At 40.2% G+C, this 13,293-nt stretch overlaps 1 protein-coding gene across 17 annotated transcripts in view; it reads left to right on the top strand.

Annotated features, from left to right (window-relative positions):
- Positions 1-13,293, top strand: part of LOC143213706 (uncharacterized) — a 235,578-nt gene that overhangs the window by 157,968 nt on the left and 64,317 nt on the right. The window lies entirely within an intron of this gene.

Genomic DNA, 13,293 nt, shown 5'->3' on the forward strand with positions numbered 1-13,293 from the left:
AATAAAATTACTTCATCCTGTGAAAAAATTTCCTGTGACCAAAATAAAATAATAAAATGCTATCCATTTTTGGTGATATACGCGTTTCTGTATAATTGAAAAAATTCCAATGCAATATCAATCTCAAGATATCAATTTCCAGAAGAATTAATTAATCGGATATTTATTAGGGCGTTCGGAAAGTCATTTAAAATAAATAAAATGTGTTTTATTAACAAAAATTTGAGTTATATGACTTGATGAGCAATGTCATCACTGTACGAAAATATACCAAATATACTAAATCCAATAAAATGATCAACGTTGATCCGAAAGAAACAAGTTAAAAAATTCGTGAAAATAATTTATACTATTGAGTTGGCAAGAAAGTAATTTCGGTATTTTAAGCTGAAATAAAAGCCAATTTTTTAACCAGTAAAATATTTTCCATCTTGTTCGATGATCTTTTGTCATCTTTCTGGTAGCTTCAAAACTCCGCGCTCATAAAACTTCAAAATTTTCGCAAAATTGGGTTTTTATTTCTCCTCAAAATACCGAAATTACTTTCATGCCAATATATTTGCACGAATTCAGACTTGTCTGTCGCGAAATTGTGAAAAGTGTGCGCTGTGAATTGTTATTTGCTAAAATATATGATCATTAGAGTCTCCGAAGATGGGAGGAAAGTGCGATAGAAACAATGCGAGCGCATTCGAAGTAACTTGCCAACTCTCGGGTCGGTCATCGGTTCACATTCCGTGATTTCGAAGTTCGTGGATTACGTGTTAAAGCCCCTTTGCGTTATCGTGGCGAAAATCACGCCGAGAACGTGACTAGGTCGTGTTTGAGGAAACCTCGTGCTCATCATACGTGGAGTAATGATCGATAATCGAAGTAACGAAGCTAGGCGTTCAAACACAGCTCTTCTCGCCCCGACGACGTTCGCGTTAAACCGATATCACCTTTGTTTTAGTATCGTCGCGTGCCAACAAAACGAAAAAAAAAACGCTAAAACCGTATGAACGATCCGCGTAATTTCCCTATGAAACCGAAATCTGTATCAACAGGCACGAAATAATAAATTCGATTAATCGCATACCGTACAATTTTATTAAATAAAAATATTATCGCAGGCGTCGACAGCTAATTATTTGTAGTTCGCGACGAGCCGAGGTATTCGATTCGAATAGAAATTTAATATACGCGAAATATAGAATTGAAAGCGGAATATTAAATATGGAGCGATAACGTTTTGTTCGGCTCGTGCAAATGACGAATGGTTTATCAATTTTTTATATTTGAAATCTGCCAATTAGTACGCGTTACAACTTATTAGAAGCGACATCCGTTTTGTTACAAGGAATTGGGGTTAATTCGCGAAAGAGCAAGAGGGGGGAAATAACAGGATTGCGGAAAATGCCAGCGTATCAGGAAAATCGTTTACGTTGACGCAGTCGTACGACGTTCATTAGTAACAATTACGAAGCTACTGCGAAACCTGTAACTTTCTGTGTCCGCCCCTGTAATTAGTAAAGATACATCTCTCGTACGGAGCGGCGTACCTGCAGAGGTTTGTTTAATCGCCCAACTCCGGTGCGTTTCTTGTCAAAGGCAGTTCGGCCTCCGAAACGTTTTATACCTATTTCCGGCATTCAACGGCGTATTTCGTGCGTTGCGCGCGCGAAAGTTAAAAAGCCTGAGTCCTCGATGAAAATGCGACCGTTTAAATTTAATCCCAAGGTCCGAATTCGATATTCAAATTTATTCAAAGATTCAAATTTAATTCGACGCGGGAATTCGCGAATTTAAAGTCGATGAACGCGGGAGTTCGCGAATTCCAAAAGTGCTCCACGGAAATTTGGCATATTGAAAATTTGGGAATTCGAAGTTTGAGGGTCTAAGAATTTTGAGATTTGGCAGCTTCGTCATCTGAAAATTCGGAAGTTTAGAAATCGGGGTGTTTGAGAAATTGAAAGTTTGTGAAATTGGAAATTTGAGAAATTGAAAAATTATGAAATTATAGTGTTTGAAAAATGTATTCTCAAAATTTGGGAATTCGAAGTTTGAGAGTCTGAGAATTTTTAAATTTGGCGGCTTCGTCATCTGAAGATTCGGAAGTTTAGAGATTCGGGTGTTAGAGAAGTTGAAAATCTGGAAAATCGGGGTGTTTGAGAAATTGCAAAATTATGAAATTGATAATTTGCAAAATTAGGGTGTTCGAAAAAATCGAAAATTTGAAAGAGACTGAAATAATTCGAAAATTCCATTGACCAAAAATTCCCAAAGCATACAGTTTTCGAAGTATTGTTAGCATACCATACGAGAAGCTCGAAGCACAGAACCGGTCGAGAAAATTCGTGCACGGAACCACCTGTTCCCCGTTTACATCGTAATTTTCGCAAGGTGGCTTCTTTAAACGTTCTCATTAGCCCGCGCCGCGTGACGCATTCCCGATGCTAAGGAAAAACAGAAAACGCAAGCCGGAGGAGGGTGAAGCAGTCGCTGGGAAAGGGCGCCGTTTTCCTCCTGGCAAAGCTACGATCAACCTAATGGTTTAGTAAGACTATACGGAGCCATTAACAGGTAATGAAGGTACCGGACAATTGCGACTACAGTAATACTAGACACGTATTCACTTACTAGCACTTACACAGCCGAGTCCCGCGGAACGAGAGATAGAAGCTTCTAAAGCTCTGTTCTATGGTACTTCGGCCGTGTCCTGTTTCATTGACCCGACCCTTTCCGCTGCGTGTATAACATACACGCATACCGATAATGCTATCGGGTAACGATGCGAGACGAATTTCGAAACTGGACGCACTGATTGAACATCTGCACAACGCCGATACTCGAAATCCACTGTTATTCGCGCCAATTACCCCGATTCGCATCTCTTCAACCATCGCTGTCAATTCTTCGTCTCCATCTTTGACCAATATCGTCGCTGGACTTCGTCGCGCAGTTTCAATTCAATTCAGTTTTGTCCAGCTTCGAGGACACACTGATCGAATTTAAAAATACTTGGAATTAACTTGGACAATTTTTTTTGTGTCTTCCATATTTGGGGCGTCCTGTAATAAATACTGGTGTATAGCAGAATTGTGCTAATTCAATTACATTGTAATTCAATTACTAAGTATTTTAATCAGATGTGTGTAATTGAAATACAATATAATATTGAAATACAATATAATTGAAATACAATATAATTAAAATACAATATAATTCAAATACAATATAATTAAAATACAGCTTTCCAAATTATAGCCCAGACTTTGAAGAAGTGCGATATATTTTTATGTTTTTCTTTCATATACTTGTTTAGTATCTGTGCGGCGTAGTTTCTATTCCTCGTCCTCGTTCATAATACGTAACGCTATATATTTTATGTAATTTAATTACGAAGTATTTTATAATTGTACTCCATTACAATTACGAATTACATTGTAATTTAATTGAACGAAGATCTGAATTATAAATTACAATGTAATTCAATTACTTTGTAATTATATTATTCTAGAGTAATTCAATTGTAATTCTGCACAACTCTGGCGTACAGTTAACGAAGCTCGGAGATATCGCTGGACAGTGTAGTCGCCGACAATAAGATAAATCGCGAAGAAGACTTTAACCGTGGCTGTCATTCTTCATCTCCATCTTTGACCAATATCGTCGCTAGACTTCGTCGCGCAGATTCAATTCAATTCAGTTTTGTCCAGCTTCGTGGACACACTGATCGAATTTAAAAATACTTGGAGTTAACTTGGACAATTTTTACCTTGCATCTTCCATATTTGGTGCATCCTGTATACAGGGTGACAAGAAATAACGGAGTTAATCATTTCTTATTATAATTCTGTCAAATTGACGAATTTTTAAAAACCAAATAATAACAACCATAACATGGACCTTTAGTATTCATATGTATATTTAAGAAGTTTCGAAATGGCCACCATTTGCGCCGATACAGAGGTTCAAACGTGTCTTGAAATTCTCGGCAATGGTCCGCAGCTCTTCTGGCGTCATTCGGTCCCACTCCTGGTACAGAGATTTTTTCAATGACTCCAAATTTTTATGGGGCCGAGCACAAGCCCTGGCCTCTAAAATCGACCACACGTTGTAGCCCATCGGGCTGAGATTCGGTGAGTACTTCGGCCATTCCACAGATGTGATGAAACCTGGAAAATGGGCTTTGCACCACTCCTGAGTCGTTTTCGCCCTGTGGGCCGGCGCGGAATCCTGCTGTACCGTCCATTCCGGATCGCCGAGGTGCTGTTGGGACCACAGAAGTACGACGGCTTCGAGAATGTCCCGTCGATACACTTCTTGGTTGATTTTGACCCCTTGATCCACGAAAACCGTAGCAAATCCTATTTTCCAGGTTTCATCACATCTGCGGAATGGCCGCCGTACTCACCGGATCTCAACTCTATGAACTCCAGCGTTTAGTCGATTTTGGAAGCCAGGGCCTGTGCTCAGTCCCATAAAAGTTTCGAGTCGCTGAAAAAATCTCTGCGCCGGTTGTGGGACCGAATGACGCCAGAAGAGCTGCGGCCCATAGCCGAAAATTTCAAAACAAGTTTGAGCCTCTGAATCGGCTCAAAGGGTGGCCACTTCGAAACTTCTTAAATGTATGAATACTAAAGGTCTATGTTACGGTTGTTATCATTTGGTTTTTCGAAATTCGTCGATTTCACAGAATTGTAATAAGAAATGTTTAACTCCGTTATTTCTTGTCACCCTGTAAATACTGGTGTATAGTTAACGAAGCTCGGGGATATCGCTGGACAGTATAGTCGCCGACAATAAGATAAATCGCGAAGAAGACTTCGGCACCGAGTAATATCGTTTGGACAGGGACTGGTCGTTAGACGAAAGCAACTCTCCGGATCGTAGGGAACCCCGTCGCGTCGCGTCGTCACGGAACGAACCTAGTCGTTGATTATTCATCGAGTGGCCGATTTTTTGCCGGACCGAACTATGAATATTCATTGATCTTTATCGCGGCCGATACTTTGGTCGCGCCTCCAGGCGACGACGTTCCAACGGATAGATGAATGGATAGATTACGCAACTGCCCGGTTGCGTAACCGTCCGCGTGAACTCGCGGGGGTGGTTTCTATGTAACAGGAAGTCGAGCGAAAAGATGAACGTTCGTAGGCGGTGGACGTTGCGGGGGTGGAAACGGAACCTTCGGAAGAGACGTCCGAGCTGTTTTAATTTTCGACGGCCTTCGTGAAATAAATTGGTGAGCCAAAAATATTATTTATTGATCGTCACGAGTGGCTAGTTTCAATGTTTTAATAACACTGGCTGGTCCATGCAGATGTTTTGTGCTGCAGCTTTGACACGTTCGATACCCTCGTCGCGAAGTTTATTTAAACATAGCCAAATGAATTTCGTACAACTTTCAAAAATGTCTTATGCACTAATATATTATTCTGTAAATGTTTTAGACAACGTTCTTCAACTTGTTTCGTCTTAATCTATTGGTTACGAATATTAATCGTATCCTCCGAATTAATTTTCGAGATATGTTAACGAGAAAGTGATTGAAATGTTCACGGATCTACGTGTTTGCTAATTTGAATAAAGAGTGTAGGTAGGCGGTGAACCGCAGGTCAATCCTTTCAGAGTAAACAGCGATTTTCTATTCCCGTAGTGTAAGTTACCCCTATCCGCGTTTGTCAGGATTATCAGAGATTACACGGAATTAGTTTGTCGTTTTATTGTGTTAATCTGATTGCGCAGAGGGTTTCCACATGTCGTTCATTTTATTTCAATACTCGCTTAACGCCTGTCATTGCTATGATTACACACTATTATCTGTTATGGAACCGCGAGCTGACCATTCGCTCGGGCAATAATACTTACAATTCTCATCACGTTCAATACCAAAAATCCTTTCATTCCGTTTAACACCTAGATTTTGTTTTTTAAATATTTCCAATATCGAGTTGGGCTCTTGATGAAGATTTCAAAGTAAAATCAATAGATATACGTGCTCTTTTCTTCTTTAAAAGTGCAATGGAATTCTATTTTTCTGTGACCAATACTTACTGTAAAGAAATTTTAATTACCAAAGCAGTTAAATAATCGATATAGCATGATCATTTAATTATTTCAGTAAGAGCTGATTCATTCTGGTCCTGTAAATCGTTTTAATATTCAAACAAATCCTCGCGAGCAAAAGGTTAATTTATGTTTCAAAATTTGGGAATTCGATGTTTGAGGGTTCGAGAATTTTGAAATTTGGCAGCTGCGTCATCTGAAGATTCGGAAGTTCAGAAATTCGGGTGACAGAGAAGTTAAAAAATTGGGAAATTGAGACTTTGTGAAATTAGGGTGTTTGAAAAATTGATTCTTGAAATTTGGGAATTCGAAGTTTGAGAGTCTGAGAATTTTGAGATTTGGCAGGTTCGTCATCTGAAAATTTGAAGTTTAGAAATTCGGCTGTTAGAGAAATTGAAAATTTGGGAAGTTGGGGTGTTTGCGAAATTAGAAATTTGAGAAACTGGATAATTATGAAATTAAGGGTGTTTGAAAAATGGATTCTCTATAAAATTGGTTACGACAAGGGTTCATTTATGTTTCCAGACAAATACGCACCCGTTTCTTTTGTGGGTACAATATTTTAAAGTGCACAATAGGGGTCCGGTATGAATTAGGCGAGACAAAGGGTCGCCACGAGCCACGAAATTTTCCTGGGCCACGGATTAGGTCAAAAACCCTGGAACTGATATTTGCTTCTTAGAGCGAATTAAAAGCCGAGTCGGAAGCAAAGGGGAACGTCCCTACAACTGCCGAACGCTGTCTGGTTACGGATGAGTCCCGTCAGGTTCCGTTACACCTCGTCGAATCCACGAAGATTCATTAAAGAACTTAGGTAATTACTGAAATAAGTAGATTTCCGCAATGCCCTATTAATACTCCGACTGAGCGCCACGTAATAAGTCACCGGATGAGGCATCACGATCATCTTCCGGGCGTGTTTGTATTTACAAATTTGCTAGACTACCTCTAATCTGGTCCATTCAGGTCAGTCGACGCTTCCTGGATCCGACCGCAAGACGTTGCACAGCGTACACTGATAATCTCTCTCATAAAATTTCACTCTGTTGTTATTTCAACTCCGGAACCCGGAAATTGCTTGCGACATTTCATGAACAAGAAAATGGTCAAATTAATTTTATATACTCTGTTGTTTATAGTCTTTATTTTCTTCTGCTAAATTGTTTGAAAGTAAATGGGTTCGTTGCAATTTAATAATAGACAACGTCTTAGAGTGGTTTTTTTACTTTTATGGAGTCGACAATGGTTGGAAAAATTGGGGGATGCACAGTTAGAGAGAAACCAATCAACAGCACGGCAATTAATTGTTAGGACAATTGCAGTGGAACACTTGCTCCTCTCGCTATCGCTTCCCATTGCTAACTCACACCATCCTGACTATGTTTTGATGGAATGTGACCGACGAAGTTTACTCGCAAGTTACCGAGGTTGTAACTAGTATGGTTCTACCGTATACTTCTTGCCAGTTGGTCGGACGAGAGGACTAAAGACAACACTCCACCAGATCAACATGAGCTGCTATCATTGCTACCCCATATTCATCGTTACACCCTCCTCATTCGTATCACTAGTATTATTTTCAATCATATTTTGTGAAGCACCAAATCTAGAGACATTAATGAATCTATTACTTCCAACGGATTCAAGGTCGCACATCAGATACAGACATCATTGGCCAGTGTCTCAAGCAGCGCAGAAAGAAACATTAAATAAAAGGTTAGGGGACTGGTTCACATCGACCATAGCGATTCGTCGACCAGTCGGTCGTACTTCGTAGGACGAGAGCTACAGGCCAGATCTAACCACGCGTACAGCCTAACCAACGGTGAAATAGGTTCCTGATGGAATCGATATCCTCAACCGGGAAACTACAGTGAAGTTCCCTGGGTCTGGGATGACCCCTGGATATTCACCTGGACTTCGAAGTCCGAGGAAAAAACAATCTGTGCTCGCAATTCTCGTTTGGTTTTCTCCTCGAAAGAACAAACCTGAGAGACCTACTAAAAATCACTGTAGCTGTCCATCCTGATCCTCCCAGCCCTGCCCTGACCTTGTACTCGAAACATTGTCGCAAACACTTCAAGAAGAAGGAAGATTTTTAAAAATTTCCTGGTACCAAACTCCGATAGGGATCCTGTTCGAGTGGATCTCCGAAAAAATTCCTAGTTCCAGTTCCTCGAGCAGAAAGACGTTCAGAAGGTCCACAAACCTTCAAACACGACTGGCATGATGCGGAGCCAGCGATGCTCTTCAGCATCGCGGGATCACCATCGGCTCACGAGACATCTCATCAAAAGCGCAGCGTGGCGGTAGAGCCAGTAAATATCTCGTTGTTCTATTTGGAAAGTCCGATGAGACGGTTACGGAGGGACGTTAGACCTACAATTTAAGGGACAAGATCATCGAATAAAGGGACACCCTATATATTCGCTGTACGAAAAGCACTTCGTGGACGTTTCATTCGGCGTTTCGGGATTGGCGTCACCGCCGCGGCCCCCGCAGTTTCTGGTTCGAACACCGGGACCCTGGCGTAGCTGTAATGAAGCACGGGCACCGAGTACCAAGCCGGGTCTCCCCTCGTCGCCACGCCACGCCACGGCCACGCCGTGCCACGCCACGCCATGGCCCACGCCATTCCTTCCCGTGCCCACGCCAAGCCGAGCCACGCCGAGCCGAGTTCGAGCCACGCCACGATCTCCCTGCGCCGACAGCCCCGACGCCGGCTAGTTGCAATAGGGGAAGCCCGGGTGGCCCGCGCATGCGCGAGGGTAACACGGAAAAAAATCGGCCCAGCTAACGGGCGTAGAAGGGGCGCACGGGGGGTGGCCGTATCGATCGCGCTAACATCGGAGTCCGCGGCGAGTCTGTGGGCACAGCCGTCGTGCGCCCATGATGACGACGACGACGACCACCACGGGTACAGACTCCTCGACGATGACGTTCGCTTCAACCCCCCTTTGAACCCCCTCGCACTCGGTCGATCCATAACCGAATCGATCCCCTCGCGTCGTCTGATTTCATCGATCCATTTTTCTCGGGCTCATCCTAACCTTTTTTCTACAACCCTTCTAGCGATTTTCAGGGGGATGGTCCGAGCAAACTGAAAGAATTTCGGGAAATTAGCTCTGGCAGTTTCGCATCCACCCAAAATCATTTCGAAAATTATCCCCACTGTCTATTTTCGAAATCTGAGACTCGCAGACGTAATATCTGTCCTCGTGTTCCACAAGTATTATAACTAGAATTTATATGCAAAACGCGTGGATATTTATCTTCTTCTTTTAGCCCAATTCTTCAGAGAACAGGTTCAATAATCGTGTTAAGGGTGGATTTATAGTGGAGCTGGAAGCATCGATGATAACGGCGCGATGAAAAGAAATCAAAACATTCGTGACAACATTTCGACACATACTAATGAAAAAGTACATATGTATTTTCTTTGTTTTTCTTTTTTTTCGCCGCACAGCTCACCTCGCTGCTCCACTATAAATCCACCCTTATAGTGTAAAACGGGTTACACGGAATAAAAATCTTCTAGAGTGAAAGATACAGTGAGCCACGATTGTATTCGAACGTCCTTTAAAACAAAATAACCTTTTTAATCAATTGGAAGCAATGGTTTACGAAATGATATGCAAAAATGATTTTCCAAAAATTATAATTTACAAGGTTACATGGAAAAATAAAAAAGTATTGTAGAGCTATACATAGTAGTTACGTAATGCTGAAAATTTCATCGAAATCGATTAACATACACACGAGCTACAGGCGGTTAAAAATGGTGAAAATCGTAGTTTTATAAATCCACAGAATCGTACATCTTTCGATGCGTGTCGTTTCTTCCTGCGTCAACCGATTTCAATGAATTTTCAGCATGATTATAACTAATATAGATCTACAAAATGTATATTTTAAATTTTCATTAAGGTCCCAAATAAAAAATTTTTTAAAAATGCCTTTTTTATTTTTGTATGCAACCATGTAAATTATTATTTTGGGAGAATCTTTTCTGCATATCATTTCATAAACCAATGCTCCAAATTGATTGTAAAAAATCAGGTCGCGTTTGGTACAATTATAAAAAAGTTATTCTGTTTTAAAGGGCGTTCGAATACTTTCGTGGCTCACTGTATGTCTTTCGGAGTTCAAATTGCATGGAGTTTTTGCTCGACAATTAAACAAACTTGTGTGTTTTGTTCTGTACTGCATTTTTAAAAATTCCTCATACTTTTGGTGGCAATATATTCTACAGTGTCAAACTTAAATGTTAAATAAAATGTTCTTAAATTCTATAAACGGTCCGATCGTTCCAGAAAAGTTAAAACCAAGAAAAGAATATCCGAGTGAAACACTCGCGGTAGAAATGAATGAAACATGCTCGACAAAATTCGTTGAAATTAGCTGGCAGTTCTGATCAATTGATTTTACACGAATCGCGGTATTGCATTTTTCTGAATCTGTTTTAGTTAAATCTGAGTGGTGATTTTTACGGGAAGATTATAAATGAATTCCATGTAATGTCGCAATAACAAGCACCATCTAACGGTTCATTTTTCACAATGTCGTAAAAATTACATTGAATTCGTTTAGTTTAAAATAATGTGTTGTACATTTTGACTAAAACCACTTTCGTAATTATAGACACACGCGAGAATTAGTCCTATCTGTCTTTTCAAACAAATTTTCTTTGAACGGGAGTAATCGTATTTTTGCAGATCACGTTTTCCGATTCTTTTGTTTCGGTCTGTTTCGAGGGGGATAATTTCGAGGGTGGAGAAAGTGTGAGAATTGGGGGACGGATGCGAAAACACGGGACGGTAGCAAGAGAATTATTCTGGTTTTTACCTGTCTTTGATTTTGATCTTCCCTCTTTTTTCCGTGTGTTTTTGCCCTCTCTCTTTTTTTTATTTTTTCTGTTTCGGTAGGCGGTTTGATTCGACGGCACGCGGAAACGAGTACGCGAGAGAATCGCGGATTTTCCTCCTCTTTCGTTCTCCGGAATCGTTTGATTTACCGGCGATTGATGTGTAACCTTCAACTAGCCGAGTGTACTCACCTCCCTTGAGGCAAATGTTTGTGGAGCGAAGTTCGTACTTTATTGGAGTGATATTTCGTCAAAGGGTTAACGAGATTATCTTGAGCGGTATTGTTCGGAGAAACGGCGGGTTTCGAAACGATGATTCCCTGTTATCCGAGATCTACTGCAGTGACAAATCATCTTATTAATTTCGACAGAACTATCTCTATCTCTGAATAAAATTTGATTGAGTAATTTCAAATATTCGTTTCCCATGGGACCAGTGAATGATTACTAATTTGAAGAAAGATATGCTTTCGTTATTATTAGACAGCGGATTTTATGCACTTATGACAAAAGCGAGTAGACGAATTTTCAAATTCATTAAAAATCAAACATATTGAGAATGAAGATAAATTTCTATGTTACTCCAGATTGTTGCAATTCAGCTAGAAAATTTTTATTTTGCATAAGGATGTGTGAATGGAATCTCTTTGAATCTAATGCATCCTAAAGCGTAAGATTAGTCTGTTTCGATTTATGTAATTTCCCAGTACATCAGATTTTATTTCCCCTCCCGTCCAATGAGATTTGTGTATTAGAGCTCGCCGATTTCGATAAGGAAATAGAAAAGGCGGGTATGATTCGATAGGAATTTGAAGGTCGAACGTCGACTTCAATCCGGAGCTAAAACGAAATCGTCAGTCTGTAAGACTCTTTCCGGAGAAAAAAGCTTATCCACAAGAGCTCTTGCTCGGGGACGGACACGTATGAACGGTCGACAATCTTTAACCTGTTACTCGGGCATTTTATTTGCAATGAGAACATCCAAAACACACACTATGTACACCTATTCTACAGTTTCAATTCAACTTTCTTAAACGACAAATACATAAACAAAAAATTCGTTCGACAGCAGTTTAAATGATTTCTTAAGTTTGATATCCTCCCACTGATTAAACACTAGATGCTCCTCGTTTTTCGAAAAAGTTCATTACTTACGGGAGAACCGGATACTCGAAGCGGTCAATTATTTTTCTAAAAAGCAGCTTCCAGCGTTTAAAAATTTGCAACGAGACGCTCAAAAACGCCACACCTATTCTACAATTTCAATTCAACTTTCCGAAACGACAAATTCATAAACAAAAATACACCTTACAGTAAATTAAAAAATTTACGATTGAATGAGCGAAATTTATTCGACAGCAGGTTAAATGATTTCTTAAGTTTGATATCCTCGCACTGATTAAACACTCGATGCTCCTCGTTTTTCGAAAAAGTTCATTACTTACGGGAGAACCGGATACTCGAAGCGGTCAATTATTTTCCTAAAAAGCAGCTTCTAGCGCTTAAAACTGCGAGGTCACTGAATCTATTCGATCGACCCTCCATTTACTCAGGTCAAGAGTATTCCCGTGATTACCAGGTGTAATTTTGATGGGCCGTTTTCGCTTTATGGACTAGGTGACTAATAGTTATTTACAGAAGATTAAATTTATGTAAATTTAATTCAATTAAATCCGCCGGGGTTTACCATACTCCGCGCGAGTAATGCAGGGTTAACAGCGAAAACACTAACGGTTTGGATGGATAGTTTAGCAGCGGAGTGCGCGAACATTAATCAAGCGTTCGAACGTAACTGTCTCACAGTAGCATTTGCCAAACAAGATTTTTCTAGCGCGATCCTTCTTAGAAACAATTCTTATCGTCGTTGTGGATTTTTCGTGTAGCCATTTTCGTTACTGAGAAAATAATAAGAACAATAATAATGAACACGTATATTTTTTTTTATTATTAAAGCAGTGAACTTTAATGAATAAGATATTTTTTTCCCTTCTGTTCAATGATTTTTTCCCGAAATGAATAACTAAGAAAATATTTTACTGATTAAAGTACATCGCTTGAATAAAGAAATTCGGTTTTCTTTTACCTTGAAAGTCCGAAATTACTTTCTTGCCAACCCGATGGTAAAATATAAAATAATCTAGCATTCGAATTCTCGGTCTCTCTCCGCAGTAGAATGAGCCAGCGTACACAGACACATAATGTTTCCATTTCCATCTCACTAATCTCAAACCCCTGCCCCGAGCTTCATTCACGCGCAGACTGAAATAAGTGACGGAGTTTTCACAGTCAAGAGGAACGGGTCAATGAAAGAAGTGCCGGACGTCTTTTTCAGCCGGCAAGTTCCGGTCTCTGTCTCTCTTCGTTCTTCTTTCCCACCC

Source organism: Lasioglossum baleicum, chromosome 11 (assembly GCF_051020765.1).
Source record: "Lasioglossum baleicum chromosome 11, iyLasBale1, whole genome shotgun sequence".
Taxonomy (NCBI): Eukaryota; Metazoa; Arthropoda; class Insecta; order Hymenoptera; family Halictidae; genus Lasioglossum; species Lasioglossum baleicum.